This window comes from Nerophis lumbriciformis, linkage group LG12 (genome assembly GCF_033978685.3).
Source record: "Nerophis lumbriciformis linkage group LG12, RoL_Nlum_v2.1, whole genome shotgun sequence".
NCBI lineage: Eukaryota > Metazoa > Chordata > Actinopteri > Syngnathiformes > Syngnathidae > Nerophis > Nerophis lumbriciformis.
Window position 1 is genome coordinate 34,135,081 of NC_084559.2, and position 23,091 is coordinate 34,158,171.

Here is a 23,091-nt window from a genome sequence, read left to right on the forward strand (position 1 = left end):
GCAGCAGTAAGTTAGTAACGCTAACACGTCATCGGAATACATCAGGTACTAACTCACCGCCTATCATGTTAGCGCTATTATTTGTTAAATTGAAATTAATGCCTTATCATTTAGATGAGCATGACAAGAAACTGATTGTAACTGGCTCCGAGGTGGGCAGTAGTCGCCCCATTTCACGTCTGCCGCTAGACCAGGGGTGGGCAATTAATTTTTACCGGGGGCCGCATGAGCAACCCGAGCACTGCTGGAGGGCCACATCGACAATATTTCAATTAAATTTTGCTCAATATTATTTTTGATATACCGAAAGATAAATAATAATAATAATAATAATAATTTCATTTGACCTAACTTAACTTCATACAAAAGCAGATTGTTTTTGATGGTTTTATTTTTAACACTGTCTTACACAACACTTCTTGATGTTTAATACAATGCAAAAATGTCAATTTCCGCATAGGGTTCATTTCTGTGACTTTATCCTGCATCCTCTTTAAAAGTCCAACATTTTTCCCCGTCCGATTTAGACAACGATCTGTTGTCACACCTGCCAGCTTGTCCCATTTCAGTCCTAACATGTCCAAACACGCATTTACCTATGTGAACAAGTCATTACCTGTGATTGTCCCTTTAATTGACTGCATGGCTGCCAGCTCCTCTAGGATTTGAAAGTCTGCAGTTATCCCACATAAGATGAGCAGCTGGGCGGTGTCACGTACAATCGCAGCTCTCATTCAAAGCCAGCAATAAACAGTCAAAGTCGGCCGTTCTGTTCTTCAGCTGAAGCTCCAAGTTTCCAGCGATGGTCTCAACCCGCCTCGTTACAGTGCGTCGTGAGAGTGACACGTTCTTAAATGCACCCATCTTCTCCGGACATATCAGCGCAACAGAGTCCAATAAGCACTTCTTAATAAACTCTCCGTCAATAAACGTTTTTCTTTTTCTGGCGATTTTGTGAGCAATGACGAAACTTGTCCTGACGGCTGCATCTCTGGGGGTGTGAAATTTGGCAAAAAGTCCTTGTTGGGTTTGCAGTTTTACCATCAACGCATCAGCCTCCCTTGCGCGCTCTTCATCAAACAGATTCCGGTATTTTTCCTCGTGCTTCGTCATGTCGTGGCGATTCAAATTATATTCTTTAAACACAGCAACCTGTGTACCACAAATTAAGCACACGGCTTTACCTTTAATCTCTGTAAAGAAATACTTGGCAGTCCATGTCTTGTTGGAAACACGGCATTCATCATCAACTTTTCTTTTTTTTAGCGTGAGCTGACATCTCGGGTGTAACCGGGCATCACTTGTCGCTGTGCACCTTCACTCACAGGTTACACACGGACATACGCCCATAAATAACACTTTTCAAAATAAAAGCAGTACAGTTGTATTGCACGCACAACATAGATGTTTTTTAAAATGTATTTTGTAATTTGTGATTGCCGCTGTTCACATTCACTCACAATCACGCACGCGCAAACGTCCACACGGAAGTAATACAAATAATACTTTTCAAAACTCAACATAGATACTTTTTAAAATGTATTTTGTAATTTATGATTGTCCTCACGCGGGCCGGACAGGGACGCACAAAGGGCCGGATGTGGCCCGCGGGCCACAGAATGCCCAGGTCTGCGCGAGACGAATGTCAACGGACAGGGACTAAGTTTGTGGTCAAAAGCTTGCACATATTTGCTACAGTGAACACTCCTAATATTTGGTATGTGAACTTTTTGCGTGTTTTTCAGAAAGGACGCGCATTTCCGTAAGTCCACGCTTCCCTGGGACGCAGAGTTTTTTGTCGACCCTGCCTTCTCCGGGTCAAAGCTCCAGTTTGCTTTTTTTTTTTTTTAATCGCTTATCGCTTTCCGCCAGTGTTTTATTTTGTTTTTGTGACAGTGCGCTCTTATCACGCCATCACTTGAGGACCGGCACGTCTCTCTCTCTCTCTATCTCTGGCCAGGAGAGCGAGGACGCACAAAGACAATGTCAGTGTCGTGACTTGGAGAAGATAACCGGGTCAAATTCTCGTCCCCATTTATTGCGTTTTTATTGGTTGTTATCAAAGTAATGAACTTTCCGTTACAATTTCTTAAATTTTGATTCGCCGAAAGTTTTATCAATGACAAATACTGCCTCAGTTTGCACTGGGGCAACTTTAGCGCGAGGGGCTGTCAAAAGAAAGACTTGATGGTAAACACTAAGGTGAGTGTAAAGTCAACTTCATCCAGTGCCATGTCTCCAGTAAATGACTTGTTTTAGTCTTTGTGAGTCCATGGAAACTTCACTTTTATCTCACGCTGGATCGACATTGTTCGAGGATGGAGACAGGTTAACTGTTAGCTTCAAGCTAACCAGCACCAGACCAGACTCCTCCACCCCAAAAACATACTTTGCAGGTCAACAAATATGTGCCTTTTGAAGTGTTAATGTGCAAGGAGTGTTCAAAAGGAGTCTCTTGGAGAAGTGGCTGACAAGTGAGCAAGTGTCGCTCGCATCGCTGACATCATCACCGTCAATGTTTACTGAAGCAGAGATGCTGACTGTGCGTTATGATAAACGCGCATGCGTCGCCAGGCTCTGCTTTTATCCATAGACTAATAAGATGTACATTTTTATTATCTATAGCAGGGGTGTCAAAAGTGTGGCCCGGAGGCTATTTGCAGCCCGCAACTACCGACCGGTGTCCCACCTTCCCTTTATTTCGAAAATCCTCGAAAAAATTGTCGCACATCAGCTAAATGTACACTTAGTGTCTAACAATCTCTGTGAACCTTTTCAATCAGGTTTCAGGGCAAATCTCTCCGTGTCTAACAATCTCTGTGAACCTTTTCAATCAGGTTTCAGGGCAAATCACTCTACGGAGACAGCCCTCGCAAAAATGACTAATGATCTACTGCTAACGATGGATTCTGATGCGTCATCTATGTTGCTGCTTCTTGATCTTAGCGCTGCTTTCGATACCGTCGATCATAATATTTTATTAGAGCGTATTAAAACACGTATTGGTATGTCAGACTTAGCCTTGTCGTGGTTTAACTCTTATCTTATTGACAGGATGCAGTGCGTCTCCCATAATAATGTGACCTCGGACTTTGTTAAGGTAACGTGCGGAGTTCCTCTGGGTTCGGTTCTTGGTCCTGCACTCTTTAGTATTTACATGCTGCCGCTAGGTGACATCATATGCAAATACGGTGTTTGCTTTCACTGTTATGCTGATGACACGTAACTCTACATGCCCCTAAAGCTGACCAACACACCAGATTGTAGTCAGCTGGAGGCGTGTCTGAATGAAATTAAACAATGGATGTCCGCTAACTTCTTGCAACTCAACGCCAAGAAAACGGAAATGCTGATTATCGGTCCTGCTAAACACCGACATTTATTTAATAATACCACCTTAACATTTGACAACCAAACAATTACACAAGGCGACTCGGTAAAGAATCTGGGTATTATCTTCGACCCAACTCTCTCGTTTGAGTCACACATTAAGAGTGTTACTAAAACGGCCTTCTTTCATCTCAGTAATATCGCTAAAATTCGTTCTATTTTATCCACTAGCGACGCTGAGATCATTATTCATGCGTTCGTTACGTCTCGTCTCGATTACTGTAACGTATTATTTTCAGGTCTACCTATGTCTAGCATTAAAAGATTACAGTTGGTACAAAATGCGGCTGCTAGACTTTTGACAAGAACAAGAAAGTTTGATCATATTACGCCTATACTGCCTCACCTGCACTGGCTTCCTGTGCACTTAAGATGTGACTTTAAGGTTTTACTACTTACGTATAAAATACTACACGGTCTAGCTCCAGCCTATCTTGCCGATTGTATTGTACCATATGTCCCGGCAAGAAATCTGCGTTCAAAGAACTCTGGCTTATTAGTGATTCCCAGAGCCCAAAAAAAGTCTGCGGGCTATAGAGCGTTTTCTATTCGGGTTCCAGTACTATGGAATGCCCTCCCGGTAACAGTTAGAGATGCTACCTCAGTAGAAGCATTTAAGTCCCATCTTAAAACTCATTTGTATATTCTAGCCTTTAAATATCCCCCCTTTTTTTTAGACCAGTTGATCTGCCGTTTCTTTTCCTTTCTCCTCTGCTCCCCCCTCTCCCTTGTGGAGGGGGAGACACACAGGTCCGGTGGCTATGGATGAAGTGCTGGCTGTCCAGAGTCGGGACCCGGGGTGGACCGCTCGCCTGTGCATCGGTTGGGAACATCTCTGCGCTGCTGACCCGTCTCCGCTCGGGATGGTCTCCTGCTGGCCCCACTATGGACTGGACTCTTAATATTATGTTGGATCCACTATGGACTGGACTCTCACAATATTATGTCAGACCCACTCGACATCCATTGCATTCGGTCTCCCCTAGAGGGGGGGGGGGGGGGGGTTACCCACATATGCGGTCCTCTCCAAGGTTTCTCATAGTCATTCACATCGACGTCCCACTGGGGTGAGTTTTTCCTTGCCCTTATGTGGGCTCTGTACCGAGGATGTCGTTGTGGCTTGTGCAGCCCTTTGAGACACTTGTGATTTAGGGCTATATAAATAAACATTGATTGATTGATTGATTGATTGATTGATAATGTTTTAAAGGCACATTCTAAAAATACTATTAAAATAAACAAAAACATAACAAAAGTGGAATAAAAAAGCTTACAGGTGAAATGTAATTTAGAAAAAGTTGCAATGTTGACAAATAAAACAAAGCTGTTTTTTTTTCTTTAAAACTGTCATCGCTCAAAACATCATATTGAATCAAAATCAATGTTTCTATGAATTATTGATCTATCCAAGGCTCTGATTACTTCACATCAAATATTTTTTGTGGAAGATAAAGGGAAGAAAACAAAACAAACAAACAAAAAACAAATACAAATAAAAAAACTTTGAATTGACAAATCTGAAGTTGATGTAGACTCCAGGGATTTAAGCGTTAAATAAATAATGTATGTATGCCCTGGCACACCATTATCATTTCATGACCGAAGCAAAAAACTTTTTACACTTTTATACTGAAATAAATACACCTACAACTTGTTAAATACAGATATAGAAGGAAAGAAGAAAGTGAATGTGTGTTTATATCTAAATACATTTGCATATGCATAAAAAATTATTTTCTTTTGTATTATTTTTTAATGAATTAAGTAACATTTATGACAACCTTTTTCCAAAACACAATATAGAATGTGAGATATAACAGGATAATGCATACATTTATCATTTGTTTTCAAAACGCTTACAAAAAAGTGGGACCCCAAAAATTTACTGTGGGACCCCATTTTTATGACTTGATGGGACCCCATTTTGAAAATTCCTAGCGCCAACAATGAGTCAGAGAATAGTTGCTTGTTTTCCTCCCACCAGATTTTCACTCAGTCATATTATACAGGTGAAACTCAAAAAATTAGAATATTGTGTAAAAGTCAATTCATGTCAGCAATTAACTTCATATGTGAAACTAATATGTGATATTGACATGAAAAGTGAGATATGGTAAGCCTTTATTTGTTATAATTTTGATAATCATAGTTTCATAATCATAGAATGGTTGTTTTCATGTTGGGTGGTATTGTATTGTGGCGTTGGTAAGTGCATCTCTAATGAAATCAACCACAAACATGATTCCAGTCTGTAGCGTTTCAAATAATTCACTGTCATCCAGTGTTTGGAGAATATCCGTCCGTCCGCCATTTTGTCCTCTGCTTAGGGAACTCCTAAGCCACCTAAAAGTCCTCTTTCCTGCTCTTAACAGATCTCACCTTAGGAACTATCTTGAGAGCTAGCATTCTTTAGGAATAGCTTTTATCTTTACTATGATCTACTCTTCACTTTTAGGGGAAATTCTAAGAAAACATCATGATTCTAAGAATTTTTTTTAGATGGTCTACATGCCTTAAAAATGCAATTTCATAAATAGGTGAAAGGTATGACAAATTACAAACGTTGTTATCCATCCATCCATCCATCCATCCATCCATTTTCTACCGCTTGTCACTTTTGGGGTCGCGGGGGGTGCTGGAGCCTATCTCAGCTGCATTTGGGCGGAAGGCGGGGTACACCCTGGACAAGTCGCCACCTCATCACAGGGCCAACACAGATAGATAGACAATATTCACACTCACATTCACACACTAGGGCCAATTTAGTGCTGCCAATCAACCTATCCCAGTGACGTGCGGTGAGGTTCATGGCTGGTGAGGCACTGACTTCATCACAATCAGATTTACAAACATATGAACCCTAAAGAGTATCTTATTCACCATTTGATTGGCAGCAGTTAACGGGTTATGTTTAAAAGCTCATACCAGCATTCTTACCTGCTTGGCACTCAGCATCAAGGGTTGGAATTGGGGGTTAAATCACCAAAAATTATTCCTGGGCGCGGCGCCGCTGCTGCCCACTGCTCCCCTCACCTCCCAGGGGGTGAACAAGTGGAGGACAAATTTCATTACACCTAGTGTGTGTGTGACAATCATTGGTACTTTAACTTAACTTTAACTTTACACATACAAACTGTAGCACACAAAAAAGCACATTTAATAAAAAAAACGTTATTATGGTCTTACCTTTACTTATAAATGAAGTCCATGTGCCGCTGTTGTGCTGGATTAATGCACACCATGACGGGAGTGTTATATCAACTAAAGCCCTCACTTAAACTTTCCATGTGCAAGATTGAATCTATTTATAAAAGTGTAACCGAGGGTTTATAAATGTCGCCTATACTGTATGAAACTACAAAATAACAAACACGGAGGCTCCAGTTTACACAAGGACCACTTTATTTACCTTCTTTCAAAAACCTCCGCTCCACTCCAATGTGTCATCACTTCCGCTCTTAGCGCCTTCAAAATAAGAGCTCAAGGCATATACTGTAAAACAGCGCATAACAGGAACTTAACATCACAAAGAGGAAAGCCCATAAAAATAGGTTACAAAAGTTATTTAATAAGAAGCCAAAAAGTGCAAAAACAATAATGTTCGTGTTGGAGGAGTTGTGAATTAGGTACACCTGCAGTCTGCAGGTGTACCTAATGTTGTGGCCCTGCAGTCATTCACAACTCCTCCAACACGAACATTATTTTTTTTGCACTTTTTGGCTTCTTATGAAATAACTTTTTTAAATAGATTCAATCTTGCACGTGGAAAGTTTAAGTGTGGGCTTTAGTTGATATAACACTCCCGTCAGGGGGTGCATTCTACGGCGGGGGTGCAGGAGGCGGGATTACTGCGAGCCTCAGCCAGTGCGTCTTTTGCAGCCGTTTTATGATCGCTCAGCACAAAAAATACGTTACACACATACAGTTGTTGACAAAATACACTGTACATTATATACCTCAGCTAACTAAACTATGGAAATGTATAATATAGTTCATATAGCAATACGGTCTCACTGCACAGCAGGCCAGCAGTTAGCCGAGTCCGCAATCCATGTTGAGGCACAACGCAGTGACGTGCCTCAACTGGCTGCCGTTCACCGCACCGTCTCTTCTCAGTATTTGAACAGCAAATGTGAAAATTCAGCGATTTTGAATAAAAATAATCGAAAACTGGTGAAGTTAAATGGAAAATAACTTTATAGTATAATCACTGAATACATATAACAATTTAATTAATTTGTTTTCTTTTTACATTTTTTTTCTTTCCATGATGGCAGGTGAGACCCCGCCTCACCTGCCTCTAGTGACCGCACGTCACTGACCTATCCCCAAGTGCATGTTTTTGGAGGTGGGAGGAAGCCAGAGTACCCAAAGGGAACCCACGCAGTCCATCCATCTATTCAATCTTTAAATAACATGTATTTGTATTTTTTAGTTGATTTTTGTCAATTTACATTACTGACACAATTGTTTAATTATCATGACATTTCAAGTAAAAAGTATCAGTCTGGTATCAACAATTAGTATTACCCAGCATTCGAATCGGAGGCTGTGGAATCGAAAGCTAACTTCAGCCTTGTCAGTTTTAGGTACTGTATCTGAATGTTGGTAACAGGGATGCCACAAATAACATTAACCAATAAGACCTATACTTAAAAAAATATGCATTTCGCTCAGATGAGCCAATTTAGTACATGTTATTGATGACTATTTAACAGAAAATTCTCTTTATTTGCTTTCGTTTGGAAGCAAAAATATCCTCCAATTCCGTAATGATTCATATCATGTAAAACATTATCCTTTTTTTTTTTCAATTTATTATTGTAGTATCAGAATATATAATAGTAAGGGTGTCCCAATCCGATGCTGATATTGGATATCCAATATCAGCAAAAAACAAGTGTCAGATGATATCGATTAGTATCTATAATGTCTGATTATAAGTTTTGATACAAGTAGTCCTGCAGCGTGTTTGCTTGTGCAAAGCTGGTCAAGGAGGCCAAACATGGTAGGCTATAGGCTACTAGGAGCTAGCAGCTACACAACAGCTAGGAACAAAATAGCTCACAAACTAGACATACATTATAAGTGTCTTAAATGGACCAACATTGCTGTCTAAAACATCACATTTTAATATTAATATTAAATATAAAATAATTATAGTTGCATATTACTTACAGAAACAAAGATTCAAGCGTATTAGAATGTATCCAGTATCAACAGCGTCCGTATCATTCAATTTACCTGAATTGTGGCCACTAGGTGTCGGCAAAAACAAATTTCCACCTCAATTTGAAGACTGTATAGAGTTCATGTTTTTCATACCTACAATTGTTCTCGGAGCTATTTCACTTAATTTAGCCTTTTCTAACATTCTACACTACAAAATAATAAAAGTAAGAATTAGAATTTGTGCTGATATCATTTTGGTTAATTTCAGAATCGTATCGAAGTAAAACAGTTGTGTGGAGACACCCCTATATGGTAGGATACATGAATTTTCAAGCCCTGATTGTAATTTTAAAGATGTATATTTTTTATTGTTTCCAGTGGTAACTTTTTTGATAATGAGATCTCAATGAATAAAAAGTAATAATTTTAAACTCTCCTCATTTTACCAATTCACACTAACAGGCTTGTGTCTTGCTGCTCTCCACAGCCGCACACTACTTTACGTTAAGAAGGACGGAAGTGACAGAGCATCAGTGAGGTTCAACACCTTGTTGCTAAGGACAACCCAGATGGAGTCACATGCACAAAATCCAGCCTTCTATCATCCTCTCTGCAGGTAGGCGAATCCTCATAATTATTGATTTCACTGCTATTGGACTAAAAAGACTTTGTGTACTCCCAGAACAAGCTTTGCACACATATCGTATGTCACTGTAAAAATATGTCAAGTAGTAATTTCTAGCAAGTTAAGAAGATATGAATGTTATTTGTGTTGATCATGTTTTATTAATTTATCAGTGCGCTGTCGCTTTGATTTGTGCGTTATGTGAGGTATGCGCTCACACTTAGAATCTTCACATAATAAACTAATTTAATCCAAAATATTGAGGTATGAACAGGTTGGATTTTTTTGCTGAGTCAGGTCTATAAGCCAATCAGAACATGGGTATTGATGTCAAGACATCAAAGATGACATTTTAGACACATTTAGATTAGGTAAATAAATGTAGATAAAGTAAATAAAGACTCTACTCTGAAGTTCAATTGTTGGAGAGATCTTCAAATTTAGCTTCATCCTAAAGAGGTTTTCTTTAGACCTCGGTACAAAATAAATACAAAACTAAACATCACATGGAAACACTGAATAAAACACACGGAATGAAAACTGACTCACCATCCTTGTGTTTTACAAAGAGTGTTTTACTTGTGTGTGCTCTTCCTGCTTGTACGTGTACTGATGGTAACATAAGTTAGCTGGTGGTGGTGATGTTGGATTTTTTGGTTTAAACTTAACTTTCAGCGAGTTCAGCAATGTTTGTGAGTGACAGGTGCAGCGTGCTTTTGAGTCTAATTTTAATAGTGGTCAGTGAGGGAGATCCAATTATATTGCTTGTATTCCAACACGTGACTTCTTCCCGGAAGTGGGAAAAAAAGCGGTGGTCAACCAAGCTAAGATGGCTGTTGTACAGCAAGCAGTGCGCAAACTATATGAGTAAGCAAGGGGCCTAGATTTTCCTGCAAAAAGCAGATACGAGCAAATAATCCAAATATGCAATAGAATAGATCCCTATACTTTATCAAAAAAAGAATTGTCGAGTGATATCAAGGATTATCCGTCGGTGGAGTTCCCAGACATGTTGAACTATCTTGTGCTCCGATGTCATTCTACACGACAAAACAGATGAAAACTTGGACAAACATGGAGGTCTACAAGTTCTTTGTGTGTGCCTTGGTCAAGGAAATTGGTATCAAGACTCTGCCGGATAAATATGCATCGTTTTTGTCATCTTTGCGTCTTGCGAGGACGCGTTCATGTTAACAAACTAGCACCCGACAGCTCGACACCTGTGACTGCATATCTATTTAACAGACTAACAAACTTTTTTTTTTTTATCTGTCCTGTCCAGCCACTCAAGCAAAACATATTGTTTACGTAGATGGCCATATCTGCCTTATAAAAATGAGAAGTGTTGGATACTTCACTTGTTGCCTTATTTGTATTTGACTTCATTAAATGTTTGGGGAGAATTTTTAATAAACAAAACCAGTTTTTTTTTAAGTACCGGTAATATAGAAATGTAACAGCTGTTTATCTATTTTATGGAGGAATGTAGTTCATCATAAAACAGACACAAAATGTTATTGAAAAGCATTAATTTTGAAGCGACAATCGATTCTGAATCGAATTGTTAGCCCCAAGAATTTAATCGAATCGTGTGGTGCCCACAGATTCACAGCCCTAACGTTTATCCGTTTCGCGATTTCAACGCTTCGTACAGCCAAAAACAACGCAAGCATAGAGTAATTTTCTTCGAGAAAGGCTAAATGGCTCCTAGTACCCATTGATAACAGACGCTGCTTGACCACCACACATATCTAATGAACCAGACGTGATGTCATGAAAATCCAAGCAATACAAGTAATTGAATGGGACTGGCACAACAACATCTTCATTGTGTGGGCCAAAAAGTTGCATTGGGTATTTCCCACGCAAATGATGTAATATATAAAATCACAACCATTTATTTGAATGAATTAAGGTTAATTAATTTTGTACTGTTAGTCACATTTCCATGTTCAGTTTGATAGATGAGACCGCTGGGTAGCAGCACGGGCTTTATTAAAATACATTTTTGATATACATTTTGCTATATGTCCTTGGTTGGTTGTGTGGAAAATGAATTGTGGGTGTTTACAAACATTTAGGTTTAATTGATTGATTGCATTGCATGAAATATATTGTACCATATAGCATAGCAGATGTCATGACGTTCTTCTTCAGACTGTTGGCTAAAACTAATTCAACAGCACCCCTGTTGGTTGCAGCCTAGCAATGCATTTAATATTACCTCAATTGCTTTGTTATGTATGTATTGTTTTTTCATCTAATGAGACTCATAAGTTGATATGTCAGTAAAAGTATTTTGTATTTATGATCTACTTACTAGGTTGTACGAGTCCATTTGAGTAGGTTCCAGGGGACAAGGAGGAATAGGCGGAGGCGAGCAGTCTACAAGAACCTTCATAAAGGTGCTGCTGATCTCCTCCCATGTCATATTTTTGATGGCACCCTGGAATGTGTGCATGAGCTGCTCCATTCTTGAAGGTCTCTGTTACACATAAGACACAAAGAAGACATACATTTTGGTCAGGATAAACAACACACACCACACTATACTGCTCATTTAATGCAACAGGTGTCACATCCTATGGCACTCAAACTTCTAAATCCATCCAATTTGGTATAAACTTTCAATAGTAACTCAACAGTGAAATGACGTCAGTCAGTGGTGGAGTTAGAAAATGCAATGTGAATCCTTTCTGCATCAATGACATGTCCCAAATATGACACACTTTTGAAAGAAAGCACATTTATCTTAGCTCTTGAATTAGGGCTTTCTAGTCTTTTCAACACTTTGTCTAGATTTTTCATGTGCATTTCAGTATCTTGTCTTGTGACCAATAGGTCGTCCAAATAACCCATTACATACATACATATATATTCTGCAGTGCATAAATTCTTCAAATACTAACCCCCAAACCGGTCTTCCCTCATTACATGCACAAAACTATAAACATTTCTAGGCAGTCACTACTGTCTGAGTGATTTTAATTCTATAACAGATCATTTGAGTCTCAATAATTGCACTTTTTGGGGTGACGTTGTCTGATGTGGCTGCTCAAGCCCAGAGCAGAGCGGAAGAGACCGGAACAAGTGTGGGTGGTGAGCGGGGAAGTCGTTCTTTGCATTGTTGTCTTTTGGTCTCTGCCTTACAACATTGTTAATTTTCCATGCGGCCGGTTACTTAAATGATGGTGCGTCTCCACTCAGGGCGATCTTCGGCGACAGTCTCCCAGTTGGCATGGTCAATGTTGTAGCGGAGGAGAGGGGCCTTCAGGTGGTCGCCAAATCATCGTGTGGAGGCTCCTCTGGGTCATGTGCCGGATACAAGTTGCGATATTTTTATATATTTCAAGTTGGGATGGTGCCTACTGCGTAGTCGGCCAATCGTTGCCTGTTCATGTCTGGAGAGACTGTTGTCCGCGGTGCGGTTGATCTTCTTTCCCCGTTGACCGTAGATTCTCCCTGTGTGTTTGTGCTGAATAGGACCGGCCCCTGTCCACCGTCTTGACTGCTGCGTTGGCTAAATGGTAGTGGGAGTCAACATTAGATTGGTCCAGGCGTGCGCCCTGTCCTGGTCAGCGAGGTCATTACCAGCAAAATACTACAATGGCTTGGACACTAAGTGACACTAACCTGGCTACCCCGTGCTCCAAGGTCAAAAAAGGTTTTAAGTATGTAACTTTTGTCGTTGGAGGGGTGAGTGTTCTGGAGATGAAGCAGTACGGAATGGCTTTCCCTAACTACTTGCTGCGTAGCGTTGACCGCCTTCAATTCAGCTTGGAAGAATCATCCTCAATTGCCAGCTGGTATGGCGAAAGAACGGTGGGTTGTGGGATCACTTGGATGGCCACTTTGATGCCCCCGCCGCCTATTGCATTACCGTTTGTAGCAGACCCATCGATGTAGTGTGACGTCATAGGTACTCCAGTTCTTTTCCAGTCGCTTCATTGCCTGTTGTCTTATCTCTTTCAGTCTCTCCCAACTTGCTCCCTGACATCTCGAAGATGTGGTGGCCCACTTTAAGCCATGGCGGGAGTAGCTCGGGAGCGCCAACTGGATTTTTTGTTTCTTTGTTAAACCTCTGCAACAGCGGTTTGGTTTCTGGGATTTGTTAAAGGCATTTGCAGGGACTTCTTGCCATTGCAATGGCACCCAATTGGGTGGCCCTGGTCTCTATGGTTGGGAGATCGGCTTCCGCCAGTATCGCCTCAGCTGGTGTCGTTTTGACATGTCATGTTATCCCTCGGCCCGCAAATTGTTGGCAAGTCTCCTGCTTTTGAATCGTAGAAGTTGATGTCCAGGGCAACCAGGCCGCTGCCTCTTACTCAACCGAAGATCTCCCGTTAGTGATGTATGTAGCTCTGGGGGAAACTTTGTCATAACCCCAGTCAGTCGTTGTTAGGCTGACAATTGCTGCATGGGTGGTAAAGGTTAACTGATGATCATATGCCACTCTCAGGAATTTGGGTTTGGCACCAGAGTGGATAGGGTGGGGTACCACTTGGCTTCATAAATGTTTGTGGAAAAGATGGTACATTCCGACTTCTATGCCGACAGATTCCATCTTTAAACGTCCGCTCCAACCTTCACTTTTGCGCAAAAGCTGCTGCAGTCTTTGCTGCGCCCTTTTCATGTCGTTGTCTCGAACCCAAACTGCTACATCGTCTGCAAAAAGATTACCCTGCGAGGTGTTTATAGTGGTGGGAAGGTCGTCGACGTAGAAAATAAATACTTTATGCTGCGACAGAACCGACCCCTGTGGGACGCCTTGTTTGTGTGAGCGTTTTGCTCGTCATGCCGTCAAAGTACTGCTGCTGCTCCTCCTGCGAAGTAGCTCCTCATCAGCAATGTTATAATATTTGTTCTGCTCATCCTTTGTCATTGATCTCCACTGTGGACACAACAAACATGATGATTAGTAAAGTGATCCTCCACCTTTTTGTGACTAAAGCCTATTTTCCGTGACTGCTGTCATCAATCCACATTATTTCCTTACATGGTCGAAAGCTGTGACTTACTATCTGGCCTAGGATGGTGTTGACTTTGGCGTTACTTTTGATGTTCATACCAGCTGCCACGCTTCGCCTGTTCTCTCTCAAGAACATCATGAAGGCATTGGGCGGTTTCTTCATGTGGTCCTCTTTTTCATGCCTCTTCCTCCTTCTGCAGAAAGATGGTCTAAGCGCACTTTCCACTTCTTTGTCTATAAAGACACTGCCGTTAAACATGAAAGAAGAAAAAGCCCAAACTTACTTTGCCTTGGAGGGTTTTGGTGCAGGTGCAGTGACTTGAGGGGCTGGCAAGATCTCATAGACCACCTTTCTGTTACGACATGGACACGCATTATTACAAAGGTGCAAACAAGGCGTGTGTGTTTTAATGGATGCCCATTTGTGTGTTTCTTACATCGTTCTGATGGGATGGAGATTTTCTAACGACAGGTTGATGCCTGGGTGCAGCGTATTGGCGGCTGTGGTGGACATCTAGAGGCACAAACACACACGTCGTAAAATGGATTCGAGGGAGTCGGGTTGTGGGCATTCTGACGTGTCCTGTCCAGCGGAGGCTGTGTCGTGCCATCTTTGCCTCGATGCTCGGGCGGTTGCCTCAGACAAATTTATTAGTGACGAGGTCTTGCCATTTGATATTTAGGATCACACAAAGTTTTTGCTGTTGGAAACGCTCCAGCTTTCACATCCAGTCGATACAGAAGCCACACTTCAGAGCCATACAGAAGGGCAGAAAGAATGACGGCTCAGAACACAATAATTTTGGTGTGGAAACTAAGGTTATGGTTGAGGAAGCCACGTTTCGAGAGCCTCCCGAAAGCTGCATGTGCAGCATGAATCCTGTTGTCGATATCCTTCTGCACAGTGCAGTCGCTGGAGAGGTAACTTCCCAGGAAGGAGAAAGCTTTCACAGTCTCAAGGAAATGTCCGCAAAGTCGTACATTGCTTGTGTCTGGAGGAGGATGTGGTGACCATTGTTTGCCCCACCTTTTCCAGGGGTCTCTCCATTCACAGTGGGCTGCCTTACTTTCTACATATGTCAGCCCAGTTGTGCCTGGAGCTGCTTAACTTCCACAACACCACGACTTGTAGACAGAACGAACTTCACCATGTGTCGCTCCAGACTAGGGACTTTCAGCTGACCAAGCTTGTCCCGTCATCTAGAATGCCATCACCACAGGACTTTTTTGGTGGGGTACAGAAGTTGAGGCACGTTGTTCTGCCAGATAGCCTTCGTGTGAGTTTTTTTTTAGGGTAGCTCACAAGTTGCGAACCTGAGACCCACGCACTTTGGTCACATGCCTTATCCAACTGCAACATTGGGAGGGGAGACGTGTTGGTTTTGGTTAGGGTGCTTGCAGCGAGCTGCTGGTTGACTCAATTACAGTGGAGGCATGCATTTACATTGCGTCAGCCCAACTGGCGCTGTTCTCAATCCCAGTTGTAAGACAACTTGGACTTGAAGGTTCCAGAACCCTAGTAGTCTCAGGGCCTGCTCGGTTTTGTGGCGCCGATCGCACTCAACAGTCACAGATTTGTTGGCAACAGCCACCTGCATGTGCACTTTTTATGGGTATCAGGTGGGGGTGCCCCTGATCCCTCACACAACATCCCTACTCCACCTGGATCCAGTTTATTGTTATACCCAGGACATTTATACATATCGATAAGGCACTGCAATATGAACAAAATATGATACTGTAATTACTGTAGTTCCCCTAGTGGTTGTGGCCCTAAACAACCGCATGGTGTTTTGTATTGTGAGCTGGAACAGTTGACACTTGCCGCTGCTGCTCCTCCTGCGACAGCATTGGTCCCCCTCAGGCATATTATATTTGTTCTGCTCATCCATGGTCATTGATCTCCACTGTAGACACAAAAACATGACAATTAGTAAAGTTATTCTCCACCTTTTTGAGCCTACTGAGCAGGGGCCTCATGTATTACACACAACAACCTGGTGTACTCGCTTTTTCACGGCAAAGTTGACATTTAGCAAGAGTGAACTTTACTGAATGTGGAAATGTGCGGTGCCTCACACCAACTTCATGGCTGGTGTACGCACATTTTTACAGGCTGTGGATACTTTGGCTTGGATTAATACGCTTGCACACTTTAGTACATCTGAATTGTGTGTATGATGTTTTCTGGATTTTTAACCATACACTATTTTTTAGTCAGAAATCCACAAAACTCTTAATACATGAGGCCCCTGCATGGTCATTTCTGTCAAACCTGATAGTCACAACATCTAACCTAAATGGTTTTTGAGGTGTCGATTCAACATGGACGAAGTGTGTACATTTTGTTGTGGTCCACCACAGACTATGTTTTTATCATGTATTGAAATTAAACTGTTTTGGAACGATGTGTCTTCATTCTTGGTTAAAACCTGTTTTTATTTCACTTACAATTAATTTCTGTTTAAATTCTGTTTAATTTTTGATATGCCTTTTCCAAACATGAAAAGAAGGAATCTCATAACTGTATTGTCGAGCCAAATTCTGTGTCCATAAAGCTAAATATCTAAAGACATAATTGCTTTTAAAAATAACTTTAAATTGTATTTGAAATCCCTTAAAATGATAGACCAAAAATGCATGCATTTTCTTTTTTTTGTATAAATGTTTAAACTTGTTTCTTCATCTACTTCTTGTTCGTTTTAATTGTGTCCATCCATCCATCCATCTTCTTCCGCTTATCCGAGGTCGGGTCGCGGGGGCAGCAGCCTAAGCAGGGAAGCCCAGACTTCCCTCTCCCCAGCCACTTCGTCCAGCTCCTCCCGGGGGATCCCGAGGCATTCCCAGGCCAGCCGGGAGACATAGTCTTCCCAACGTGTCCTGGGTCTTCCCCGTGGCCTCCTACCGGTCGGACGTGCCCGAAACACCTCCCTATGGAGGCGTTCGGGTGGCATCCTGACCAGATGCCCGAACCACCTCATCTGACTCCTCTCGATGTGGAGGAGCAGCGGCTTTACTTTGAGCTCCCCCCGGATGACAGTGCTTCTCACCCTATCTCTAAGGGAGAGCCCTGCCACCCGGCGGAGGAAACTCATTTCGGCCGCTTGTACCCGTGATCTTGTCCTTTCGGTCATGACCCAAAGCTCATGACCATAGGTGAGGATGGGAACGTAGATCGACCGGTAAATCGAGAGCTTTGCCTTCTGGCTCAGCTGCTTCTTCACCACAACGGATTGATACAGTGTCCGCATTACTGAAGACGATCCACTCTTCCCTCACTCGTGAACAAGACTCCGAGGTACTTGAACTCCTCCACTTGGGGCAAGATCTCCTCCCCAACCCGGAGATGGCACTCCACCCTTTTCCGGGCGAGAACCATGGACTCGGACTTGGAGGTGCTGATTCCCATCCCAGTCGCTTCACACTCGGCTGCGAACCGATCCAGTGAGAGCTGAAGATCTTGGCCAGATGAAGCCATCAGGACCACATCATCTGCAAAAAGCAGAGACCTAATCCTGCAGCCACCAAACCAGATACCCTCAACGCCCTGACTGCGCCTAGAAATTCTGTCCTGTTCTTCAATTATACTTTTATAATATGGTTGATTCCATCTGTACACAAGTGTGTCTGATTAATTAAGTGTAATGACATGTTTGTGTGTAAATAAAGTTATATTTGAAAAAAATGCTTGAACCTTGCCTTTGGAAAATTGATGTGCCTTGTGACACATTAAAATTATTAATTACACTTTTTTTTTTATTTTAAGTTAGGGTGGGCAAGAGAAAACTGGCATTATACCATTAATTTATTTCTATTGGAATAAAACATTACATTTAACCAATATTTTCTTCCGATTGGTTTATACTTGGTCTTCTGACAAGTACAATTGTTTACTCAACATCTGCATGCTGTTTTAATAGCATTATATGACACACATCTTAATGTTTAATTATGACAAGGGCCGTACTAAGGCCTTCATTCTCCAGCTTTGGCCTAGTAGTAAGCATGATGGCCTTAGTCCGGATATCGATGGTTAGAATCCCTGTTGGATTTGGACACCAGTGGAGTTTGCACCTTCGCCTGTTACTTTTTTTTTTGCCGGGGGGGTGGGGGTGGGGGGTGGGGGGGGGGGGATTTGACGTTACAGTGATTGTTCGTTTGTCAGTTGTGTCCTGTGATTGGCTGGCAACCAGTCTCAGTTTGGGCCTCTTGCCCAAAGCCGGCTCGGATTGGCTACCACTGACCCAATGAGAACGAGCGATATAGAAAGTGCAGGATCGTACATGTTCCCGACCAATCAATGCAGACGAAGGTACGATCATCACGTAGGCAGTGCGTCTGTGGAGATTTAAATTTGAAGAAAAATTATAACGTGCTCTTCATTGAACGTTTAGGTAGCATATTCTAGCTGATCCACCTGAGCATCAGAAGAATCACACTTTGGAAGATTAGGTAGGTAACTGTTTTTAAATATGTTATTGCAACACACATCCATCAAATCAACTTTTTAAACGTTTTTGATTTCCAACGGTAATAGATAACAATTTACTGACCTTCTCAGTGGTTGCCACAACTCAACATACCTCAAACTCAATGATTTAAAATATATGCTTGAAATATATATTTGGGTTTGAAAGTATAAACATGCAATTACTCCTGCATAAGATGTGTAACGGTCGTCGTCGTTGTTCAGCATAGTTGTATAACGACTCTACTCCAACTCAAACTGTATAAGTCCACGTTGGTGTTTGAAAGATAAGCAAGTGAAAATTTTGTTTTTAATAATAAAGACTTAAAGGTACTTTTTGCAACTTCCTCACAGAACATTTTTTCAAAGCAAAACCCATAACGGAACACCACCGGCTAGCTTATTTTACCATTGGTACACATTTATTTGACAATTGTCTCTATATCATATGCCTACAAAGTGGCACAGGGGTTAGTGCATGTTCCTCACAATATGAAGGTTCTGGGTTCGATCACCGGGCTCGGGGGCTCCAAAGACATACACCTGGGGATAGGTTGATTGGCAACATTAAATTGGCAAATGAGGTGACGACTTGTCTTGCATCCCGCCCGAATGCAGCTGGGATAGGCTCCAGCACCCCCCGCCAGGGGCGCCGCTAGGGATTTTGTGCCCCATGAAAATAATCTTTACAGGGCCCCCAACACAGGGGCAACATTTTTTGATGCTATTTTACATACAATTATGGGCCCCCCTCCATCATGGGCCCCTAGAATCCGTCTCCTTTACCCCACCCTTTTCGCCGCCCCTGCCCCCCGCGACCCCAAAAGGGACAAGCGATAAAAAATGGATGGATGGATGTTTTACCAGCCCTAATGAAATGATTGGTGGGGAGCGTCTGCACACATACAAAAGCAGTCCAAGAGAAACAATTTGCGCATGCGCGTGCATGTGTTAGGTTATTACGTCAAATGTAAGAGAACCCTTAAGAGCAGTGGTCCCCAACCACCGGGCCGCAGCCCGGTACCGGTCCGTGGATCGATTGGTACCAGGCCGCACAAGAAATAAAAAATAAATAAAAACAATTTTAAATGATTTTTTATTTTATTAAATCAACATCAAAAACACAAGATACACTTCCAATGAGTGCACCAACCCCAAAAAACTCCCTCCCCCATTTACACTCATTCACACAAAAGGGTTGTTTCTTTCTGTTATTAATATTTCTGGTTCCTACATTATATATCAATATAGACCAATACAATCTGCAGGGATACAGTCCGTACACCCCTTCGGTCCATGGGACAAATTTTCAAGCGTTGACTGGTCCGCAGTTACAAAAAGGTTGGGGACCACTGCTTAAGAGGGAGTGATATACTGTGTAAAATACATTGGAAAGTTAGCGCCCTCTATAGGGCGCTAACTATAGGCATCAGCCCCTTTAATAAGTCAGAGTATTATATGATAGGAGTCAGTGTGTTGTGGGTTTTAATGCCAATAGAGGGCACCTTGACACCAAAGTATAGTGTGGTGTGTGTGTGTTGTTTATAGGGGAACATTATCACAAGACCTATGTAAGCGTCAATATATACCTTGATGTTGCAGAAAAAAGACCATATTTTTTTTTAACCGATTTCCGAACTCTAAATGGGTGAATTTTGGTGAATTAAACGCCTTTCTATTATTCGCTCTCGGAGCGATGACGTCACAACGTGACGTCACATCGGGAAGCAATCCGCCATTTTCTCAAACACATTACAAACACCGAGTCAAATCAGCTCTGTTTTTTTCCGTTTTTTCGACTGTTTTCCGTACCTTGGAGACATCATTGGAGGGTGTAACAACACGAACAGGGACGCATTCAAGTTGCACCAGTGGCCCAAAGATGCGAAAGTGGCAAGAAATTGGACGTTTGTTCCGCACACTTTACCGACGAAAGCTATGCTACGACAGAGATGGCAAGAATGTGTGGATATCCTGCGACACTCAAAGCAGATGCATTTCCAACGATAAAGTCAAAGAAATCTTCCGCCAGACCCCCATTGAATCTGCTGGAGTGTGTGAGCAATTCAGGGACAAAGGCCCTCGGTAGCACGGCAAGCAATGGCGGCAGTTTGTTCCCGCGGACGAGCGAGCTAAACCCCCTGGATGTCTTGGCTCACACCGTCCCTTATGCCACCGAAGATGATCAAGAGAAGAATATCGACCCTAGCTTCCCTGGCCTGCTGACATCAACTCCAAAACTGGACAGATCAGCTTTTAGGAAAAGAGAGCGGATGAGGGTATGTCTACAGAATATATTAATTGATGAAAACTGGGCTGTCTGCACTCTCAAAGTGCATGTTGTTGCCAAATGTATTTCATATGCTGTAAACCTAGTTCATAGTTGTTAGTTTCCTTTAATGCCAAACAAACACATACCAATCATTGGTTTGAAGGGGATCGCCGAATTCGTCCTCGCTTTCTCCCGTGTCACTGGCTGTCGTGTCGTTTTCGTCGGTTTCGCTTGCATACGGTTCAAACCGATATGGCTCAATAGCTTCAGTTTCTTCTTCAATTTCGTTTTCGCTACCTGCCTCCACACTACAACCATCCGTTTCAATACATGCGTAATCTGTTGAATCGCTTAAGCCACTGAAATCCGAGTCTGAATCTGAGCTAATGTCGCTATAGCTTGCTGTTCTATGCGCCATGTTTGTTTGTGTTGGCATCACTATGTGACGTCACAGGAAAATGGACGGGTGTATATAACGATGGTTAAAATCAGGCACTTTGAAGCTTTTTTTAGGGATATTGCGTGATGGGTAAAATTTTGAAAAAAACTTTGAAAAATAAAATAAGCCACTGGAACTGATTTTTAATGGTTTTAACCCTTCTGAAATTGTGATCATGTTCCCCTTTATCCTGACCAAAATCTCTCAGTCTTCTTTGTGTATTATGTGTGTAACAGAGACCTTCAAGAATGGAGCAGCTTCTGCACACTTTCCAGGGTGCCATCGAGGGGATGACATGGGAGCAGATCAGCAGCACCCTTATGGAGGTTATTGCAGACTGTTCACCTCCTCCTACTCCTCCTTGCGCCCTGGAACCTGCTCAACTGGACTCGTACAACCTAGTGAGTAGATCACAAATAAAAATGCTTTTACTGACACATCAACTACTACTACTACTACTATGGCCGTTCCTGTCGCATGCGACAATCTGCTTCCCGTGTTAAGCGTCTCGCTTCCAAGAATAACTTGTATGCCTCTTGAGAGACTCTGCAGCCTTTGTTAATTGCTGCACGCCAGTTGGATCTTTCACTTGCAAGAGCCTTCTTGTTGTCAATGTTGATGGAGAAATAGTTCAGGTCCCTCTTGATTACATCTTTAAAACGTAGGCGGAGACGTCCTTGTTTGAGCCTGTTTTCTGTAGTATGAGTGAGTTGGTTACATGGTCCTTCCAACAAATGCCCAGTATGGAACGAAGCCAGCGGACATTAAATGCATTGAGGCGATGTTCGTTCCTGCGGTATGTTGTCCATGACTCAGATACGTATAGTAAGGTACTAAGTACACGTGTGGTTTACACATACTTTGAGGAGCAAGGAAATGTTCTTGTTGTGCCAGCCACGCTTTCTCAATTTGCTAAAAATTGACCATGGCCTTCCAATGCTCATGTCAAGTTTTGCATCAAGGTTGTTGGTGTTGGAGACTGTGGATCCCAGGTAGGTGAATTTGTCCTCCACAGAGGTGTGTTGGAGATGGAGATAGCAGGGTTAAGGGTTGCAGGTTGGGCAAGGACAACTGTCTTTTTTAAGCTAATCTGCAGGGCGAACTCTTGACATGGAGAGTCAAAAGATGTGCAGAGCAGTTGTAGTTGTACCATTGCCTTCATGCCATCATGAAATTCAGTCATCCTCTTCAGCAGTTTAGGGGGCAGCCAAGTCTTTGCAAAACAAAGAAGAGTCCAGATCGGTTGATGTTGTCAAAGGCCTTAGTCAAGTCCACAAACACCAGAAACAGAAGTTGTTGTTGCACTTTTCCTGTAATTGTCGAACACAGAACACCATGTCTACTGTGGAGTGACCAGTTCGAAACCCACATTAGCTTTCAGGGATGATACGGTCTGCAAGGACTTGTAGACGTGGGAGAACAGTTCGAGCAAATATCTTTCCGGCAACACTGAGCAGAGAAATTCCTCTATAGTTGTTACAGTCTGCACGGTCCCCTTTGTTTTTATAGATGGTGAAGATGTTAGCATCTCCTAAGACATCTGGGAGATATCCATTGTTCCAGCAAGACACAAACAGTTGGTGTAAATTAGACATGATTGCATCCCCACCTGCCTTAAAAACCTCAGAAGGGAGGCCGTCGGCTCCGGGAGACTTGTTGTTTTTAAGGGCGTTTATGGCAGATTTGACATCCTCAATGGTGATCTCGGCATCCAGGTCAGTCAGAGGGGGGAGCTCAGGAACAGCAGCAGTTATTG

At 42.3% G+C, this 23,091-nt stretch overlaps 1 long non-coding RNA gene across 1 annotated transcript; it reads right to left on the reverse strand.

The window, feature by feature from the left end:
* Positions 1 to 13,942: 13,942 nt before the first annotated feature.
* Positions 13,943 to 14,639, reverse strand: LOC133622951 (uncharacterized). The gene is made up of 4 exons (XR_009817835.1): positions 14,594 to 14,639; positions 14,441 to 14,509; positions 14,206 to 14,350; positions 13,943 to 14,078 (listed from the first exon to the last, which is right to left on the reverse strand). It is a non-coding gene; the product is annotated as an uncharacterized lncRNA (long non-coding RNA).
* Between the last annotated feature and the right edge of the window lie 8,452 nt (positions 14,640 to 23,091).